At 36.4% G+C, this 21,860-nt stretch overlaps 1 protein-coding gene across 7 annotated transcripts in view; it reads right to left on the bottom strand.

Moving 5' to 3' along the window:
• Nucleotides 1–21,860, bottom strand: part of Cep112 (centrosomal protein 112) — a 521,506-nt gene that overhangs the window by 273,519 nt on the left and 226,127 nt on the right. The gene's annotated exons all lie outside the window — the stretch shown is intronic.

The following is a 21,860-nucleotide window of genomic DNA, read 5'->3' as shown; positions in this document are numbered from 1 at the left end:
TCAAAAGGTGGTAGTCAAGGAAAGAAAAAGAAGCTTCTGACATCCTTTGGTGATGCATCCTATTTTGTCCCCTTCCTGCAAACATAGAACTGATGACTTGAAATATATGTTAAAGACTATCTTATAATACCCCAATTTTAGAAAGAAATGGGCTAAAAACACATTATTCACATTTCCTTCTTTTGTCCTGATAGGGACAGGAATAAAAAATGGCTTCTGGGAGAGAGGAATGAAAGTGTAAAACTGAAAAACTGGGCTGTTTGTCTCTGACAATCATAGGCCTTAGAGCTCCCACCAGAAAAAGAAATCACCCTAATAGAGCCATAGGACCTTAATAAATTGTTACAAGACATAACACATATCAGTTTCTCTAATAAAAAATTTCTCAAAACTCCAACTATACTCTACCTCTCCATCCCTATCACAATCCGAAACTATTGAGAAGTAAATGCAACAAATTATCTACATCCTTGAACTGAAACTCAGAGAAAGACAACCAGATAGAAAACAAAAGCAGAAAAGCAGTTAAAGATAATCCATGCATTTTATATCAGTACAAACAGTAGATTTAGATGATGGTGCTTGTTCATTTTGAGACCAAGCAAGATGGAAGGAAAACAAATTCAAATATTTGTAAAAACACCATTTTAGGGGAAAATGAACTTAGCAAAACAAGAGAAGCAAGAGAGGAAGAAAATAGGAAGGTTATATATCCTAAAATGGAAAACCATGAGAGTCATAGAATTCAATAAGAAAATGAAAATTAAAAAAGAATTCAAAGACAGAATATAAAACAACACAACCAAGGACCAAAATAATTCTGTCACAAAATTAATGCTAAATTAGAAATGATAATGATTTGTATAAACATGGCTGAAAGTCACATCACCAATGTAAACAAAAGGCTTGAGAAAAACCATAGTCAGACCCAGGAAAGAGACAAAGAAAATTGTAGAAAAAATAGAGAAAGAAAATCTATGCATACACAGATACCAGGAATCTTCCCTATAAAGACTGAAGAATACAATGTGTATATAAAAAAGACACACTGAATACCCAGGAAAATTAGTTGCAATTAAGGGAAGAATAGCTTAATAAAATTATAACTAAGTTCAAACATGGAAAAACTCAATGGCACAAACTATTCTTAAAAAGTAATTAAGGATAAAATTCAAGCAACAAACAGATGACTAAAGAAGTTAAGCAACTGTGAAATGTGAGAAAAGACAACTTACACACATTTTTAGGCCAAAAGGATAACCAAACAGTTTTACGCCTAGGCAAGCTATCCTTTAAAAATATAAGAGAACACATAGTGGTTCACAAATGCAGTGGATACAACTATAAGCTCTTCTTGAGAAACTTAATGATTAAATCTCAGTAGTCAACAAACAAAGACAGATAACTTGGATATGATCTTATATTAACAGTTCTAGTGGTAAACACAAAATTGATTTAAACAAAAGCCTAAGTCTATAGAACTGAGAATATTACTACAGAACATATTATAAATATTGCAGTTCTCACTAATGTACCAATAATACTATAACAGACCAAACAGAGGAAGGTAGGTAAGAAGTGTAAGCAAGTGAATTTTAGTTTTTATAACGGGGTAACAAATGCCCTCAAAATTTAAACCATAATAAAGTATTTAAAAACTACTCCAATTTTAATGTATTTTTAATCCTTCCTTCTTAGTATTATAAGAAATAGTTTCTTATGTAAACAAATATTCTTCTAAACTTCAGAAATCTTTCAATTTTTATTTCTTCAACTAGTTTCACAGAAAATTAAATTTAACATTTTAATTAAAATGGCACATGTAACATAATCCTATTTCTAAAGTATTTTTCTCTATATCTACATATCCTTCTATTAATCTCATGAAATTTTGAAAGAAATAATCTAAGATTAACAGTAATCATTTTCAGAAGATTCAATTTCCAAAGAATGTTTTCTTTCTTCTTCATGTACAGATAGTTACTATATCAAACAGCAAGTGCTACCTTTGGAGGAATATTTGCTCATGTTGCTACAGGGCCTTTAACAAGGAATTTAGTCTTTCTTCAAATAAATGAGCCCTGGGTCTGTAAATTGATTTAGGTCTGGAAATATGGTGAATAATCATGATTTTCCAACTGAAGTGGAAAGCTATCTAAAGTACAATCAACAACTCTGGACATTTTCTTGATGTTGTAGCAGCCAAGTAATACTTTCACTGGCTCTTTATCTACCTTGTCTGTCAGGACACCATATTCTACTCATTCTCATCACAGATCCTGCAGGGCAAGACAGCCTGACTGCCAGTCTAACTTTGCTGCCATGACAGTCATCATTTCTTACTTCTTTCAGACAGTGAGTGCCCTGTGTGGTGTCTGCTCTTTTGGGAAGCCCCCTGACCTGTTGAAAGTAGGCAGTCCAGTTCCATAGGGAGCTGCTCAGTGGCATCTGGGTCCCCAACAACCATGGTGACACTTGCACTAGAATGAAGTAGTATCCTCTAGTGCCACCCATGAGATGATTTTTGTAGTTTAAAGTAAAAAGACCACTCACATTGACTCATTTTCCCAAATACTTTTGACTATTCCTTGGTACTATGCCAAGGTAGGCCTCAGTCTCCACTTCAAAGTAATGTGACTGCAATATCAGATATAGAAGATAGAATGATGGTCAGTGACCATGAAAAGAGAGATTTCTTAAAAATAGTAAAGGACCATGAGAAATCAATTCAACAGCTCCTAGACAATGTAAAGAAGAATAATAGAAGACTGATAGGAGTCCATGAAAAAGCAGGAGAGCCTGGCCCCCTTCCCTCAGATATGAGTGCAGCTGCAGGTGCATAGGCCAAGAGGCTGCGGACCCGTGACGTGAACATCCTAGGCATAATAGCTCTTCAAGTCTGCAATAACAAATGGCCTCCAATAAAACTAAATTGCAAAACATGGGAAAGAAACAAAATGAAAAAGTAAAAATGTTGAGGAAGCAGAGCCTGAAGAATTTGTGGTAGAAAAAGTATTGGACTGCAATGTAGTGACTGGGAAGGTGGAGGATTTTCTGAAGTGGAAGGGATTTACAGATGCTGACAATACATGGGAACCTGAAGAAAATTTAGATTGTCCAAAATTAATCGAAGCATTTTTTAATTCTCAAAAAGCTAGTAAAGAAAAAGATGGTACAAAAAGAAAAGCTCTATCTGACAGTGAATCTGATGATAGCAAATCAAAGAAGAAAAGAGCGGCTGCTGACAAACCTATGGAATTTGCTAGAAGTCTTGATCCTGAACAAATAATTGTGCAAAGATGAAGCTCAATAGTTTACATCATATATATATATATATATATATATGTGCGTATGTGTGTGTGTGTGTGTATATATATATAATATGGGTCTTGGTTTTTTATTTACTAGTGTGGAAAAATACATTCTAATGAAAATCAAGTTTAATATGTTGGTTTTGAAAGTAGTATTTGGGAAGTCGTTGGGTTTTCTTTGATTTGGACCAATAGCACTGGTTACTTTGAACAAATAAAAAGCTTTCTATAGTTGCTTCCTTTATCAGAAAACAGCATTGATAGCCTGATATATTTCCTTTGCTTTTCTAAATATTGGGGAAATTATCCATAGTCAAATAGTACTCATTTTTAGCTCACATGCCTAAGGACTATTTTGAGTTTTTTTGTTTGTGTATAAATAGAATACTTTTGTAAATGGTTTTTGTTTTGTTTTTAAACATTCACCAAAACAAAAACTTTGGGTGATAAGCCCATGTTTGAGATGCCATCATTCTGAGCAACCTAAGAAATAAATCACTTAGAGTTAAATTGAAAGTTTTCCTAAAGCCATAACCTTTCATGATTCTGTGGCTAAATGGACAAAGTAGGCGTTTCCAAAGAAGCCATATCAGAATCCATATCTGCGTCTTTAATCACAAAAATACAGCAGTTTGCTTGCAAAATTCCTGAAAAGAAAAATTGTATCACTACCAACAACTTCCCCACTCAAATAAAGTAACTAGTCTAAACCTGGTTTATTTTATTTAGCTAAGGAAGAGTTAAGGGACTGTTAAAACTTCCTCATGACCCATTCCCTTATAAGTTGAAATCTACTCAGTCAGGATTCATGGATGTCTAAAACTTGGCTCATGGAAACCTACTGAGTGGCTAGATGTGGGCACAATTTAGAACCTGCAAAATAAATGAGTGAACAAACTTATAATCTAAATTATTGACCTTCATGTTTTTCTTGACCCCCCCAACTTGTTCCTTGCATGTAGGCTCAATCTTTTCAGTATTTGGGTTACTTTTTAAAAAGAAGCCAGAAAAATAACTTTGTAGTAGTCAGAGTGTTATCCTACTGTATATTGTTTATTTTATTGTAAATAATGGTGAGCAGCGATCAATAAATAGTTTTATATTCCTTTTAAAAAAAGAAAAGAAAAGAAAAAGCAGGAGAAAGTACAAATGACATAAAAAAAAAAAACTGTTCACAGAATTAATGACAGAAAACTTCCCAAACAGAGCAAAAGAATTTGATCTACAGATAAGTGAGGCATATAGGACTCCAACTAGCCATAATAAAAAAAAAAAACTACACCTAAATATGTGATAATCAAGATCCTGGAAACCCAAAGGAAGAACAAAATAATACAAGCAGTTAGAGAAAAGAAACAAATCACATGCAAAGGAAAGCCCATCAGAATCACAGCAGACTTTTCAACATGAACCCTCAGGTCAAGGAGAGCCTGGAGTGAGGTATTTCAAGCCCTAAAAGAGAACATCTTCCAAACTAGACTGATGTATCCTTCAAAACCATCTTTCAAAATTGATGGGGAAATAAGACACTTACATGACAAAGAACACCTGAGAAACTTCATGAATACCAAACTAGCACTCCAAACAATTCTAAACAGTATCTTAGAAAAAGACAATGAAGGTCACAACTCCATGAGGCCCAACAGAACAAATCCATCAGGTAAGGGAAGAAATTAAAGAGAGAGAAGGAAAAATTTAAAAGGGTCAACAACAGTACAATAACGTGATAATGACATATCAATTATAACCATCAATGTTAATGGCCTCAATTTACCAATCAAAGAAATAGACTGGCAGAATGGATTAAGAAGCAAAATCCAACAATATGTTGTGTACAAAAAATGCACCTAGTTCAAAAAGAAACTCACAGGGCTGGGGATTTAGCTCAGTGGTTCCAGCGCCTGCCTCGCAAGGGCCTGAATGATCCCCAGTAGCAAAAAAAAAAAAGCCCAAAAAACAAAACCTCACAGACTGAAAGGAAAAAGATGGAAAATGTTCTCCATGTGACAGGAACCCAGAAAAAAGCAGGGATAGCTAACTTATTTGCAGACAAAGTAAATTTCAAACCAAAACTAATTAAGAGAGACAAAGGCCATTATATCCTTGTAAAGGGAACAATCCAAGAGGAAGAGATGACAATCATAAATGTATATGCACCAAATACTAATGCCCCCACCTATACAAAAAAAATATTAAGGGACAAGAAACACCAAATTAGTACAAATGAAATTGTAGTGGGGGCCTCAATACCCTATTGTCACAAATAGATCATCTAGACAAAAAAATCAACAACAAAATATGAGAACTGAACCAAGCTTTTGAACAATGGACCTCATAGATTTCTACAGAGTGTTCCACCCCACAAAATCAGAATATACATTCTTTTCGGCTGCACATGGATCATTCTCCAAAATAGAACACATGCTAGCTCATAGAACATGTTTAAGTACAAGCAAAGGAACTGAAGTTATCCCATGTGTATTGTCAGACCATAGTGCAATTAAACTGGAGGTCAGTAGCCTAAGAAATTGCCAGAACTTCACAAACACACAGAAATTTAATAACTCTCTCTTGGAAAACCAATGGGTCATAGAGGAAATTAAATAATCTCAATCTTGACATTTCATTTCTCAGAAACTTTCAGTAGCTTCTCAATCTTTTACCCCACAAAGCTGAAATATCTGTTACAGCTTTGGATATTTGCAATGATTGCTATCTTTCAGCCTTATTACTAGCCACTTACCTAAGTTAACCCATCTGTAAATGGTTTAGTTGCTCTTAGTTTTTGTTTTTCCTTGACTTGGAAGGCCATTCTCCATATATATTAGTCAAAATCCTATACATTACTGAGGTGTAGTGCAAATGAGATCTCTTCTAGTTCATTTTCCATGATTTCCTCAGCAGCAAATAATTTCCCCCGATTTCATAATCTTCCTTACATCATAGTTATCTACAAAAGTGTTCATGCATTTTTGACTTGTGTTCTGTATTATTTCATAACCTTTTTGAAGCCAGTGATTACCGCACTTTTTTCATTTTTTTTCTTTGTATCCCCAGTGTCTTGGATGCTATATTTTTGGGATACAGAAAATCTTTCAGATATGTTTGCCAAATGAATTACCACTGATTTTTGAAAAATGATCTGTAATATTAAAGGACATGAAACACCAAATAAGCACTAATACAATTGTAGTGGGGATACTCAACACCCCACTGTCACAAATAGACAGATCATCTAGACAAAAAGTCAGCAACAAAATACTAGAAATGAACCAAGTCTTAGAACAAATGGACTTAATAGATATCTACAGAGTGTTCCATCCCACAAAATCAAAATATACATTCTTTTCGGCTGCACATGATTCATTCTCCAAAATAGACCACATGCTAGCTCATAGAACATGCTTAAGTAAATGCAAAGGAATTGAAGTTATCCCCTGTATAATATCAGACCATAGTGCAATTATGGAGATGAATAACCTAAGAAACAGCATGAACTTCACAAACATATGGAAATTGAACAACACTCCCCCAAACAACCAATGGGTCACAGGGGAAATTAAAGAAATCAGTCAGCTTTTACAAATAAATGATAATGCCAATACAGCATATAGGAATCTATGGGACACAGTGAAGGGAGTTCTACAAGGGAAATTCATAGCAGCAAATGCCCACACTAGGAAAACAGAGCAAGCTCAAATAGACTGCCTAATGCTAAATCTTAAGCTCCTAGAAAAAGAAGAGCAAGACAAACCCAAAGCTCGTACAAGGGAGCACATTACAAAATAGACTAGAGTGGGAGTGCAGACTATCTTGGAAATGATTATAAATGTGCGACAATTTTTAAAAAGATGAATGGAGGACAGTTCACACACTTTGAATTCTATCAAAACTTATATAGCATCTGATTAATAGTTCAAGGGACATTTGGCCTTAAAGAATTAGCCATTTAAAATAGAGACTTTTCAGGTTTTATCAGATAATTGTTCAATATTATACCACATCCTGATCAAGGGCTTGCTGCGGAAAGCTTTTATTTTTTGTTTGTGAAATTTAGTACTACTTGTATATAGGTAAGAGTTATGAGCATTAAGAGCCACACTAAAAAACAGATACATTAGGCTCTAGTATTTTCTATTTAGTGACATAGAGACCTAATATCATCCAGTATGCAATTCACATTCACAAAATAATACACCTGCAATGTCAAAATAAGTTACTGAACTCCAGAGCCCCTGAAATACAGCTGCAGTATGACAAGGTCTACTTTAAAGTTTGGACAGTTTCACTAGACTGATCTTATATCTTTACAAAAAGATTTTGGATTTTTTAAAAAAAAATCTATTACAGGTTGTACAATAAAATGTGCTAGTGGGCATCAATTAAGTGAGAAATAATTACTATGCCCCTAAAAGATAAATTAGCACATACACAATCTACTCCAGGTCTTTGGAGTCATAGTAAAAGTATATTTATCACAGAATATACTACAATATGGTCTGATTTTCTGATATCTTAAAAGAAACCCCCACAAAAAATAGTAAAAAGCAGCCAGTGTATCAAGAGCAGACATAGATGTGTCATCTGTGAGTGGCTGTGTGGCTCCAGGATTCAATGTTTGATATAAGAAAAACAGCCATTTATGAAATCTGTCAATCAATAGGCCAGGTAGCCATGCGAGTGCTGTTTATTTAAAAGGTTAATGTGTATCATTGTGATAACTGCTGTTGGAGAAGACACTGAGGCCTGCCGATACACACCACTTCTTTCCTTTCTCCAGTCAACCAGCAGTCATCAGGGACAAATCCTGAAGATGCTCCTGAAGCTCGGGATACACTGATAAGTACAGGCTGAAAACACTACACTGATTACCAAGCTGATAATCAAAGAAAGTGCTGGAAGTAAGTACTACCATCTGTGGGTGTCTTTGCCATTTAACACTTCAAAATAATTCACGATGCACCTGCAGGTAATGAGTGACAGTAATTATCCTGAGCTTTTAATGCTTTCCGAAAAATTAGCTATTATGTTCTCTGTTTATCTGCCAGGTCTCAGGCAAACTCTGAAAGGACTCAGAGAGTCAAATACTTTTTGTTTTTCCAAGGCTTTAATAACAGCCAACTAAAGTCACACAAATTAAGAAAATTAAGAATTCACCTTTATAGATGAAGTTCACATTTCTTGGAAAATACCTTAACTATATTTTAATGTCTCTTTCTCTAAAACGTTCAGTTGTTGATAAAAATCTGCATCTGTCTTAACCTAGTATATCACTGCTCTTCAGTGAATATGAAATGCAACAATCATCTCAATTTGCCAGCTAGGATGAATTTAGAAAGATGAATGAATCAATCAGCTCCTAGACTCCTTCCTCACCTATCACAGTAATAGGTAAGTAATTACTCATTATTTTGAATGGAACAATGCAGCATTCAGGAACAACAAAAAAATAAAATCACACATAGAGCTTCTTAATCTTCCTCAGCACCAAATTCACTTGTCTGTCGCAGTCCCTGCCTCCCCTCTTGCTTAAATGGCTGGCCGGCTTTGCTGGTAGCTCAGACAAGTCCTTCCGACTGAGCAGGGCATTCCCACCCCCTCTTGCCAAACGAAGCAGGATGCTGTCGGCATCATAGCTCTCAGCATCATCAATATTTTCTGCTCCTTTGGGTCAGTCTCATTAACAACCATGTGTTTTACTGCCACTGATTAAAAGAAGCTTTCCCTTGACCCCAGCTACCCCTCTAGCCAACACTCCATTCTCTGTTCTTCTACCATTTAAAATGTCCTCAAAAGTCTTGCTCATATCCCACTCTCTCTTCATCCATATCATTCAGGATTTTGTTCCTACATCTTACTGAAGGTGGCTAAAGACTTTGCCAAATCCAACAGTAAGATCTCAGTCTCCACCTAACTTCCCTCTCTGGCAATACCCGAATCAAATGGTTACTCACTTCCTCCTTCCCGAAATACCTATGGCATGCGGCTCACACTTAGATTTTCCCTTTACCTCGCTGGCTGCTCCTTCTCGATCTCTTTTACTGCTTCCTCCTTCTCTTTCCCATCTCTAATTGTTAGTGTGCTCCTGTGCTCACTGCTGGGACTTCGTGTCTCGACTAGTCACACCTCTGTCTGTCACCACCATTCGCTTGATTGCTCAGCTGGAAAACTCTGAGCTCATCTGAGCTCCTTTTTGGCCTCTCACTCCATTTCACATCCACTGACAAGTCCTGCTGCAAAATAGATCCCCAATCTGACCACCTGCAAACGCTCTGCAGCTTTTAGCTCAGTCTTAGTCCCAGCCATGTCTCCAAATGAGAGTCCCTGATTCCTCTCCTGTCTCCACTTACAATCAAGGCTCCACAAGCAGCAGGACAGGTTCATTTAGACACAAACCAGATCTTGCTAAAACACTTCCCTGGGTTCCCATCCTACTGGGCATGAAACCCAAGTTTGACACCAAAGTCAATAACCCCTGCTATGATCTGCCCTCTGCTTGACCTGTGGACCTCCCACCCTGCCCTCTCCACTCCATCCTCAACAACTGTGGTCCCTGCTTTCCCCTCTGCCTGGAATGCTCTTACCTCACCTCAGGTTTTTGTGTGTTTTCCTCCTTCACTTCTATTAGGTCTTTACTAAAATACCACACTTCCGGTAGATCCCCCCACTGACAACTTATCTAAAATAACACCTCATATAAAATAACTTTACATGAAACTAACCATTGTATTCTCTTGCTTTTTCTTCATAGCAATTGTCACCTCATCTTACCTTGGTTTAGATTTTGATAGAAAGATTCTTTACTATCACATCTCAAGCACCTGGAACAATGTTTATTTAGCACAAAGAAGTTGCTCTATAAACACGTGTAAATGAATTAAGAAGGCATTACTTTTACTTTTATATAAAATATATTTATATAAAAATACTAAAAATGTATGTAGGCAATGGGAATAATGAGTTTGCCTTAGTGTTATCACAGAGGGAAAAATGAAGTATGTCTAAAACTAAACAAATGCACTTCCTACTACAGCTGCCTTTATCTTTGCCCCCTTAATTCTCATTCTAGATGAAAAAAATCTCCAGGAAAAAGAAAATGAAAAAGAAACTCCTGCCTCCATTGTCTTCAACTAAGAATCAGTGTCTGTTCCAGCAGGGCGTGGTGGCGCACGCCTGTAATCCCAGCACTCAGGAGGCTGAGGCAGGAGGATCGCTGTGAGTTCGAGACCAGCGTGGGCTACATAGTGAGTTCCAGGTCAGTCTCAACTACATAGTGAGACCTTGTCTCAAAAAACAAAATGAATAAACAAACAAACAAACAAAATCAGTGTCTGTTCTATGCCTCCAGGATCCAAACACCAGCCCTGGACCTCTGTAGCTTCAGTACCTGGGTCTCTGATTTTGCCAAATGAACAGTTAGGAAGTGGGTACTTAGAACCAATGTGTGACTTATAGCCATAACTGAATTTCTGAGTTAGGTGGTTATTACAAGAAATAATTTGGAAGCATTATTAGGTTACGGATTACATTTGTCTTGATGACCACTGAGGAGCAGCATGACTGATGTATATATGTATATAGTTGAGGCTCTAAAATTATTTAATACAATTTTTTTAAAAAGCCAAGTAAAAGACTTTTAACAAGAGTACAAGGCTAGCAAGAAAACCAAGACAGAATAAAAGCTACTTACTACATATTAATAAATTACACCTGCCTAGAAATTAATAAATCATATGAAAATCCATTTCAAAGAGATTTTTGGAAGACCCACAAATTCATAGTCATTAACAACACCTGGGGCCTCAACACTGAAGAGAAACAGTTTTAAAAAGTTTTTCTGGTCAGATCACCCTTGTCACCACCAAAATAACGCCAACAATTCCCACTCTCACAGCTCTCCTGCCCCTGAATTCCTCCAGCCTCAGGAAATGAGTTTGCCTCTTATCTCACAAGAAAAGCCTTTAGTAATAGGTGAGTTCTCATGATGGTCTATGGCCACTCTGCAAACTTCCACTTCTGTGTGTCCATCCTGCTCGTCTCTCTTCTCCCCTCCTCCACCTCTGATGAGAGTCCTGCCTATACATCTCCACCTTCTAGAGACCCTATGCCAGTACCTTTTCTTGTGTCCTCTCTTTTTTTCTCCTGTCTCCTATTCCAGTGAAACAAAGAGCCTCATTAAAAAGAGAACTATTTGCAAAGGAAAGGATTGCGAATCACATGCTATTTGCCTTTAAAATATCTCAGCTGATTTTAACTTGAAATTTTCCATTTTCTTATTGTGCATAATTGCTATTTTGTCTCTCCCACTGTCTTCCATACCACAATATTTTGTTTCAAATAATGGTAGCTTTTTTTTAAAAGGTTGGCTCTTAGGGGTTTTTTTTTTTCCCTAATTACTGGGAATAAGCATTATTTTCTTCTGGAGAATCTGACTACTTGTTTATCTGCTGAACTATATTTCTCTTTAAAGGCTTTGTAGTAAAAAGAAAAGATATGAAATATAAGATTTAAAAATGATATAACAGGATTTCCAGAAAAAAATTTCCATAGTTCAGGAAATCCTAGCATGCCTGGTTAGTTGTTTATTTCCAACATGAATAAGGTTTGTGAAAAGACAATTAGAATTGTCTTTTTGTTCCAATTGGTTATCCAGGAAAGAAACAGGAAATCTTGATGAAAGCCTGGGTTTTACAGGATGTTTCTGTGAGTATTTATCCCATGTGTTTGATGTTTTTCTTTCCATGTTTGCATGCTTTATGGCTGCATTTTGGCTGCGACATTCTAAAATATCACTTTGCTTTTTTTACTTCATTACATTTCCTGGTACATTGGCTTTCTACATGGGAAAGGACTCAAAAATTAAAACCAGGAGAGGAAACTGAGGCCTAGAAGGTACAACTCATTCTTTCCTCTGAATGTCAGCTCATTATAAAATGTGGGAATTAGACTGAATAAGTACTTTTAAAACTTACTACCAAAGTACTCCCAGCAGCAGCAAAAATGAATAGTACCTCCCAGGGGATCTGAGGGCTGCCCTGATACAGCCTCTGCAAGCTGGAAATTTCTTTGGATTGTCCTTTTTTATCTTAAAAATTCATACAAGCTTTGCATTTTATAAAACAGTAAAGTCTATAATTGTTTTAATATGAATATTACTGTAGTATTAAAACTACTTGCTTTCTCACAAAACAGTGAAGTGCATCCAACACTCAGGGAAACACGTATGTAGCCTCATGCACACCCCATTTGCTCACTGACCCAAGGTCGCCTTACCCTAGTGAGAGGAGTAAGGTGGTCAGCATCTAAATCCCTTCCTGGTAGAAATTCTACAATCAGATTTATAGTTTTATCTCTCACAGAAAGGTAAGACATAACAGAAAAGCTGTCACACCTGCATTTGAATGGCAACCAAGAAAGTAGGCAAAAGCCTTCATATGAGGAGATCCAGCTCACCAGGTATGTAAAGAAAGAATCAGCGGCAGAATGAGAGGAGCTTCTTTCTACCAAGGGAGGGACTGATAATCTAACCTGGCAACTGAGCAGCAAGCTGAAGCGCCTTGGCTTTGGAAGAGGCCTTAGTGATATGACATACCCTGAACAAGCAGCATCCACCCACAATACTCCTGATGGGTACTTCAACATCCTCACATAGGGAAACTTACTTTCTCACATGACAAATAGTTCTTTAGGAAAGAACAACCTTAAAATACTTTAAAATATTCCTCACAGTACCATACATAACACAGGCTCAGTTTGGCCCAAGACTCCATGAGATCGTTTTTAGTTTAGGCTGGCAGCATGGCTGAGGCTCAGGATCTGATTGCACCACCTAATGGTGAGTGCAGGACCATGATCCAGTTACTTAAATGGATGAGCTTCAATTTTATAGCTACAAACTGGGAATAATAAACAGCAGTACCCACCTCACAAAAGTATCATGAAGATGGAGAGTGGCTGACCAATGTAATCCATGTAGAGAAACATCACAGCTTGTGTCTAGATGTCCCCCCGCCAAAGCCTCATGCAGTTCTAAGTGGGGCTTTACGAAGGAGGCTGGATCTAGAGTGTGAGACTCTGGGATAGATTCATGGTGCAGTGCTAGCATTAAGGGCGGGTAGCCTAGCTAAGATAGAAAGAGGCTTGCTGAGCTCTCTTGCTTGCCTTTGATGTCTTTTGCCCATTATAAACTGTTTCTGCTCTATAATGTCCGTCTGCCATGCCACCCTGCCTTGGAGTCAGGCAACTATGAACAGAAACATCTATAAACCACGAGATAAATAAATCTTTCCTCAGGCTGGGGATTTAGCTCAGTGGCACGGCGCCTACCTCACAAGCGCAAGGTCCTGAGTTCAATCCCCAGTACCAAAAATTATTATTAATAATAATAAATAAATACATAAATCTTTCCTCCCTTAAATTGTAGGTGTGAGGTATTTTGTCTCAGCAATGAAAAAAGTAACTAAAAAAAAAATTGGTACGATGAGTAGAGCTGATGCTGTGACTACCTGCCCATGTGGCTCAGGAGCCTTTGGAACTGGCTTGTGGGGAAGATTTTGGAAAGATTTGGAGATGCTAGCTGAAAAAGCAGCCCTGGAAAGCTTTAAACTGACTTGAAGGGAGATTCTGGTCTGAGTTCAGGAGACCAGACTGCTGACAGAAATGATGCTGGTAGAGACCATGCTCAGGAGGTTTCTGCTAGGAAGAAGGACGCCAGAATCAGTTGTAAGATTCCAGACAATGTATGTTTTGCCTTGGCAGAAAGTTTGTCTGCATTTTGCTTATGTCCAGAGACTTTGCCTGAGTCTGAGATTAAGGGCAGGAGACTGATTAATCTGACAGAAGAAATTTCAAGGCAGTCTAATGTTGAGGCCATCACACAGTTAGTTACTGTTGGGGGCTTTTAGTTGATTTATGTTAAGAATCAAGAACAAAGAGTTCAACAGAACAGTTTAAAATGTTTTGAGTTTGGCCAGAAAGGAAGCTCCAGTAAAGTTGTGTCCTGAAAGATGAAACAGGAAAAATTGGTCAGTGAAAAGACTGGCAAGAAAAAGGCCAAGTATTTGAAAGACATTACAAGAACCAGCAGGACTCCAGCATTTGCAGCTTCAGAGTGAAAGACTTTTCTTTGAGGAGAGAGCCCTAGAGCACCTTGTTCCAGAATGGTGGTGGCCTAGAAAAATTTGTTCCTTGGGATTGGGTTCAGAGTGCTCAGTGATCCAGGCACTTGACCCCTATAGACAAGAGAGAAGGAAGCCCGGCTACTGCTCCAGCTGGTAGCAGACCCTGGCCTCATCCACATGGTACTGGTTTTTAGGTGCATGCAGAATGCAAGAGTTGTGGAGTCAGGAAAGCTTCCTCCCAGAGTTAAGAAGAAGACCTGGGAGGCCAGGCAGTACGCCCTAGAGGGCAGTGTGTGAAGCTGTGAGTGTGAAGACAAGGTGCAGTAGAGACCCCAGAATTTGGAAAAACCAGGAACATGGATTGTCTAAGGAAAATTGCCTGGGGGAAGCAGAGATGGCACAAGAGGGAAACCTGGGTGCTACATCCAAGGGCAGTGCCATAGGGGCAGAGCCATCCAAGCCCTTTGGAGTTCATATTTTGCCACAGATTGCTGGGGATGCTAGACATGGAAGTATAGGACTTAATGTTTGCCCTGCTGGATACTGGATTTGTTCTGGCCCTGTTCTATTCTATTCCCCTCATTTTTATCCTTTGGAATGGTAATGTTTATCTTATGTCAATGTATGTTGGAAGTGGCTCACAGATAAGAGTTTGCTTTAAATTTCAAGAAGAAATGGACTTAGACTTTTCAGCAACACTGAAACTGTTAGAACTTTGGCAACTCCTGGAGATGAACTAAATGCCTTCTGCATAAAGGGGTGTGCATGAGTCTTTGGGGGACTAAGGGCAGAATGTTATGCTTCTGTTTAGATGTCCCCTCAAAGCTTACTACAGTCATCGGTGGGATTTTTCCGTGTAGCTGGATCTGGAGTGTGTGATTCTGGTACTGATTTATGGTGCAATGCTAGGATTAAGGGTGAAAGAATTAAGGGTATGAGTGCCACCCACCCTAAGGGTGGGTATGCTGGTTAAGACATAAGGGACAGAGGGGGCTTGTTGCAGCTCTCTTGTTTGTTTTTGCTATTTTCTGCCCACCATAAACTATTTCTCTTCTGCCCTTCTGCCATGCCACTCTGCCTTGGAGTCAGTCAACTATGAACCAAAACCTCTACAAACCATGAGCTAAATAAATCTTTTCACCCTTAACTTGGGGGCAATGGGTATTTTGTCTCAGCAATGAGAAAATTAACTAAGACAAGTACTGTATGGCCCAGAACAGATCCTGAGAATTATGCACTATTAGAATTATTGCAATATAGCCCTAATCTCATGCCTCCTGGAACATAGACCTTAAATACTCAATTCTCAATAATCTACTCTTCTCTTTGAAAAATAGACTACTCCTTTAAATAGTTCCAGATTTTGCCATATTCTGGAAATTCTCTACTGAACATATTTGAGTGTCCTCTTAAAATGTAATGACCAGAAATGACTTACTCCTTATTTTATCCAAGAAGTAAACAAGACTTGGACCACACCTCTTACCTTGCTTGTTTTCTTATCTCATTCACTATACACTTCCATACCCCCATTTCTATTTTTTCATCATCTTTGTACCTCTCCTCATATTTTTGCAGATAATTTTATAAACTAAACCAGGCATTTTATATCCAACTCCCATAAATATAATCTACTTAATTCCAGTCTGGTGAAGCATCAGCAAACTAACATTTTTCTTATTACACATATTAAACAATACCAGTAAACTTCTAAATCATCATCCAGTCATAGCCAGGCAGTTGAAAATCTCAATTCAGGTTGACATGAATCACTCAGAGATGGCCCTTTGAACTATCACTTAGCCACAAAGAGGTATTGAAATCCAAATAATATTTTCCCATATTGCCTTCATAGAGGATCTTGTCAAATGGCTCACGGCGGAACAGATACATTACATCTACTCTTCATTCTTTACCTACCAGCCCACATCCCCTGTTCAAAGAAGAAAATGAGCTCAATCAGTTTCCTTTTAAGCATACTCATTCTTGTAAGATATTACTATATAACTATCATTTCTCATAACAATGTTTATAATAAAATCCTGAAAGATTTAAAGCAGTGAGGTAGCATACTGTCCAAATTTATCACATTTTCTGCTGCAAACAATGAACTAAAAGTTTAAGTACGATCATATGGATAAATACTCTCAATCTGTACTAGCTTACATTGCTGCCTTGGTGAGTTACAGCCTGGGATCTTCATTCTCAGACTGATTCTAATGAACAGTCTTAGAGATACAGGAAGAATGAAAATGGGCAAAATCCACATCAAGCTGAGATACCCTTGTGTTGCTTTATATTCCAATTATAACCTAATTTGTATTATCTGTTTTTCATGAAGAGAAAATGCAGATAAATTGAAGCAATCGTATATAACTTCTGTTAATAGTATCATTTCTTTAACGATTCATCAATTACCATTACTGTGTTAAATATTTTTGACAGAGACAATACAAAGACCAAAGAGGTAGATTTTTATAAAATCTATCATTCAGAGAAAAGCCATTGAAGTTTAACATATTTCCAAATAAATTATATGAATGTATTTTTACAACAAAAGTGGTATTTCCACAGAGTGAGAGTAAAGATTTACCCATGATTGTGCCATCTAAAAGTACCATCATTGGCTGAATATTTCTGCCTGATTTTGAAGTTAAAGATAATTGGGCCTGACAAGATAAACATTATTTGACAACTTGGCAGATACTATCAGTCCTTTCAAAAAGGGTTGCAATAGTTTATAATTCCACCAGCAATATATAAAAGTACCAATTTAACTAATTTCTCACTAACTTTATATAGTACATTATTTTTCATGCTGTTTTGCATTGTTATTAACACCAACACTAAAGATGTTTCTATATGTTTGCTTATTCAATTAATGTCTTGCCTGTTTCTTTGACAGGTCATTTATTAAGATATTAATGATTTTCTTATGACTCATCCTACTTTTTTTTTTTTTTTTGCAGTACTTGGGATTGAACTCACAACCTTGTGCTTGTGAGGCAGGCATGGCACCACTGAGCAAAATTCCCCTGCCAAATTTATCTTCTAATTATTTGTATTTATTATAAATTGACTAATTTAATAAAGAGAGTCACCATTTGCCTAACATTTTGCTACAAATATTATTTCCTAATTTTTACTTAGTAAAATATGCTTAAGTTTTCTTTGGTGGCTTTGCTTATCGTGTTCAACTTTGAAAACAGTGTTGTGCCAAAATTATCAAAACACAAACACAAATTGGCTTTATTTGTATTGTATCCTTCCTGACGTGCTGAGATGAACACTGAAGTCTGTTGGTTACATCTGGTTATACATTTGTCATCAAAATATAAATATCAGTTTTAAAACACTCAAAAAGAATTCTTTTGACTTCTTATGCTTACACCATAATAACAATATTTTCTGATTAGTATTTGGTTAAAGAATTTTACCTTTTGTTTTCCTCTTTTCCTTTTGTCACAATTTAGTAAGAGGAGCTAAAATTGTTCTCTTCATTAGTGCTTCTAACATTGCTTTTAATCTCAGAATTATGTCAGAATACCTTATAACTGTAGAACAAATAAAGTCGCATTTCTTACACTTCTTTAATACTCTTATTTATATAGATTATTACTTCTGTTTCTCTCTTATTCCTTTACTCCCCGAACCCAGGATCTACCTACTCATATGATTTTCTATACCTTTCTATACCTGAAGTTATTTTCCCAAAGAATCTTTTAATATTAAAGTTGCAGGGAATAGCCTCGATAGCTCTTTGAAGCATATTTCAGTATAATTATGTATTATTAAATTGGATGTGTCAGAATGACTTTCAGATACCACCATGTATTAATCAAAAATTAACCGCTTTATTCTTCCATTACACCATTTTTCTTTAAAGAACCCCTAAGCAGTGGCTTTTGCAGTTAAAAAAAAATCTAAAGATACCCATATTTTGGCACCTTTGAAAAATAATCTGCTGATGTTTTATCTTCTCTGTCTCATTTTCACTTTTAGCCTTCTCGTCTTTTGATTATTTTTATGTAAATAATATAAAGTATTTCAATTAATTTTCCATTTCATTAATCAAACTTCATTACCCATATAAAATGCTATAGAGTATAATTGTATTACTATATATAACTTTAATGTTTTAATTATCCAAGTAATGTATCAATATGCTCCCCAGAAAACTTAAAGTAAAAAGGTTTATTTAGGACAAAAAAAAGGAAAGTATCAATTTGTCATACCCCTAACCTATAATTCCACGCCTATGTCAGAGACATGTGCAATATCCACAATTTTATTTTACTGAATTTACATATCTAAGTATATTAAATGAACACATATTTTAATTTTACATAAATGGGGTTTTGAGATGTGCTTTATTTCCTTATCAATATATCTAATAAATATGCATATGTTGGCACATACACTTATCAATCTTTCATAGAAGCACACAGTATCCTTAGTGCAGATTTAGCATAATTTATTTAATTTTCTTTTACAACTTTTTTTATTACTTCAAATAATTTTCCACAAACACATGTAAACATACATCTTTTTGCACATGTGTAAGTATTCCTACAGAATCAGTTCCAAGAAATGAAATTTTTGGCTGGGTGCAGTGGCACAAAGCTGAAAAGCCAGCACTCTGAGAGGAGGAGACAGGAGAATCACACGTTCAAGTCCAGTGTGGCGGACTTAATCATCTAGTCTCAAAACGTGAAAAGAGCTGGGGATGTATCTCAGGGTTCATTCCTCAGTATCCCCCACAAAGAATGTAATTACTATGTTTCACATATACCTATCAATACAACACTAAAAATACTATACGAGTTAAATTTCTGAATCAGTAATACGTGCATGTGTGTGTGTGCATGTACATGTACAAGTGTGAGTTCCCCTCCTAGTCCTGTAGTGGCCACAACTCTTTATCCATTTCTGTTCTCTTTTTGACAGTTATTTCCACCTTTCTACAAAACGCACTGCATAGCTCTTTCTTATTTCACCAGACCTAGACATTGTTCATGGTTTTCTGTTACGACAAATGGAAATTTAGCTCATTCACATTCCTTTAACTTCTCTTTCACTCTTTGCAGTATAGTTTTATCCGTTTTCTCAGTTACTCCAGTGTTCAACCCTGTAACTTCAAAGTAATATACTAACACCTTGATGTTTTATTTTATTATAATGGGCACCAACATAGGTCCCCACTTGACAATATTAACACTGCAATGTTCTCACCCTTCTTCATCTTCCATTCTTTCTTCCACTTCCATACCTGACATCTTTTTCTGTACTATCGCAATAGCAAATTAGATGACACTGATGCACTGTCCCATAACCATAAACTAGTTCTAAAAGTTAAACATCCATAAGTGTCATGTATTTATGATTATTTACATATTGCTCAAAGAAGGCTTTTATTTTGCTATGACTACATTTCCTTCTTTACAGTCGTAGCTGAAGTTAATTATTGTCATGGGCAAATATGACCTATTATTGCTAGATTTACTAACTACACAAGACAAGCCTAAAATTCGTACTTTTGCATAAAATCATATGTATTTTAAACTGTGACAACTCATTTAAAAAACTGATTTCATAAACCAAGAGTTGGCTGAACAAAACTGACCTCCAACCACTGCATTTATGTTGATTTTCCCTTTGTCCTTGGTTCTCAAAAACTTTACAGAGATTTATCCATTGAGTCTCTTCTCCTTTAACTCTGAAAATCTCCTGTGTTATTTCTTTATAATTTCTTCTATTTTTATTTCTCTGTTCTCCATTGGACTTCTATATGGAGAGCCATGCTCATCCTCCCTGGATGATTTGCTTCACCTCTTACCTATCCTGTTTTTCTGCGTTTTTGTTCTGAGAGACTGCATCAACTTTGTCTTAGATTAAATTTTTAAAAATGTAGCTCAAAGGTTGAGCAGGGACCTAAATCCAGAAAGCCTCGGTTTACATTATGGCTTTGTCAGTAAGGAGTATAACCTTGGGCAGATAATTTATATTTTCTATGCCTCATTTTCCTTAAGTGTTAATGAACACAATAATAACGTGTGTCTGATTTATTTCACTTAAAAGTACGGTCTCAAGTGTATCCATTTACCTAATAAAGGTTGAAAGAATTGTAAGAGGAAGTTTCTGTTCTGTAGACTACTACTCCCTTTTGGATAAAAGCAGCCCTATATAATACCTCAGTCTGTAGTACAAGAACAGATTAAATGCACAAAAAAAATGAGGCTGTAATTTCAGAGAAAAAAGAAACTGGTGGGGACAGAAAAGATCATGTAACACTGCATGGAAAAGTTGAGCATGAGGTTGTCTTACAAGATGGGTATCATTTGCCTATAAAGAGCAAAGCAGGACCGTCAGCTGCTAACTACAAAGAAGGACCAACTGACAAGTTTTCCTCTTCGTAATTATTCTCCCATCGTACCATCCCCATGAAAGTAACTCAGGCAGATATGTTTATCACAGTCTAAGATTAGAACAACAACCCTAAGGATATATATCAGATCACACTTTCTTCTTAATGAATTCAACTGAGCCACTAATTGCTATCAATTAGTAAAGGTAATAAAATTAAGTGATCACAAGGGATTAATTGGTTTTTTACATAGTACCTGCTTAATGGGGCTTCATATATAATAATTTAAATATTCTTATTTCAAAATTTAAAAGGTTCAAATACCTTCTTTAAAATATTGTTTCTTAACCTAAGTAATTAAGCTAATTAATGTTTTTCCAGACATCAAGAAATTAAACTATGTTAATTCAAATTAGATAAGTAAAAATTAATAATACTTAAATACTGTGGGAATAAATAGCAATATGTACAAAAATTAAAGAATTTAAATGTTTTAACTAAATAAGAGGCAAAGCACCAGGGACAAAATTTCTCCACAGCTGGAACCTTTCTCCTTACACACTAGCTAACTTGCTCTTAATTGTCATTTTTGTTACTTAAATATATCCAGCTTACTCTCTTCTCGGTGTCTTTGGATTTACTTTTCACTCAGACTGGAATACTATCCCTCCACAGTGTCATGACCACTCTTTCCTGGGTTTTAGGACTTTCAGCACAAATGCCACAGCTTCTCTGCCTACCTAACGCTGGTAATCCCCCTCATGCACATACACAGGCACACTCCGCACGTGGCAGTCCAATGTACACACCCTCATTTTTCTTCAGAAACCACTGTAGAAAATTATTTCATGTTTTCTTCGTGGGTCGACTGCCCACCAAAATGTGAAAAGAGGAACCTTGCCTTTTTCCCTCAAAAGCAGAGGCCCACATGTGTTCAATATTCAGCTTGACCAAGGGCCTGAGATTTAGCTCAGTGGTTCTGCCTCCTGCTTTACAAGTGCAAGGTCTCAAGTTTGATCCTCAGTACCAAAAAAAAAAAAAAAAAAAAAAAAAAAAAAAAAAAAA

Source organism: Fukomys damarensis, unplaced genomic scaffold, assembly GCF_012274545.1.
Source record: "Fukomys damarensis isolate Sample0158 unplaced genomic scaffold, DMR_v1.0_HiC HiC_scaffold_23, whole genome shotgun sequence".
Taxonomy (NCBI): Eukaryota; Metazoa; Chordata; class Mammalia; order Rodentia; family Bathyergidae; genus Fukomys; species Fukomys damarensis.
The sequence above is the reverse complement of the archived record's forward strand: the minus strand, read 5'-3'. Positions and strand labels throughout refer to the sequence as shown.